This window comes from Aplysia californica, unplaced genomic scaffold (genome assembly GCF_000002075.1).
Source record: "Aplysia californica isolate F4 #8 unplaced genomic scaffold, AplCal3.0 scaffold00159, whole genome shotgun sequence".
Classification (NCBI taxonomy): Eukaryota; Metazoa; Mollusca; class Gastropoda; order Aplysiida; family Aplysiidae; genus Aplysia; species Aplysia californica.
The window spans coordinates 795,073-795,617 of NW_004797429.1; positions in this window are offsets into that span (position 1 = coordinate 795,073).

The following is a 545-nucleotide window of genomic DNA, read 5'->3' on the forward strand; positions in this document are numbered from 1 at the left end:
ACACTTTTTGTTAAATTTTGAGAAGTTTATGGCACTTGCAACACAAATAGGTCGTATAAGTACCAAAAATTAAGGGAGTGGATAGGTGGACCGCGGGGTCTACCTAGAGTAGAACTGTGAGTAGAGAGTAATAAGCAAAGAAAAGGAGGAGAGAAACGGACGATGGATATTTTGACAGAAAAGGAGCAAACAACACTGCACTTCACCTGCCATCCACTCCCAAAGAAAAATGAAATCAGTTGACACGATACCATACGTAAAAGTCATAAGTTCGACCTTCAGAATGGTAGTTTTAGTTTAGTTTTAGTAAAAGTTTTACGGTAGGCCTACTTGCAACTCAATGATGTCATATAAAATTATAAGTGCCGAAGACTAGAGGTGTTACATGTACAAGAGAGTAACAAACACAAAAAAGAAAGAGGGGAGATAATGACGATGGATGCTTGATAGAAAAGAAGGAGCAAACCACACCAGAGCACCCGCTAACCACCCACAAAATAGTTGTTTAAATTTTTTAAAGATTAAAACATTTTTTAAAAATTAAA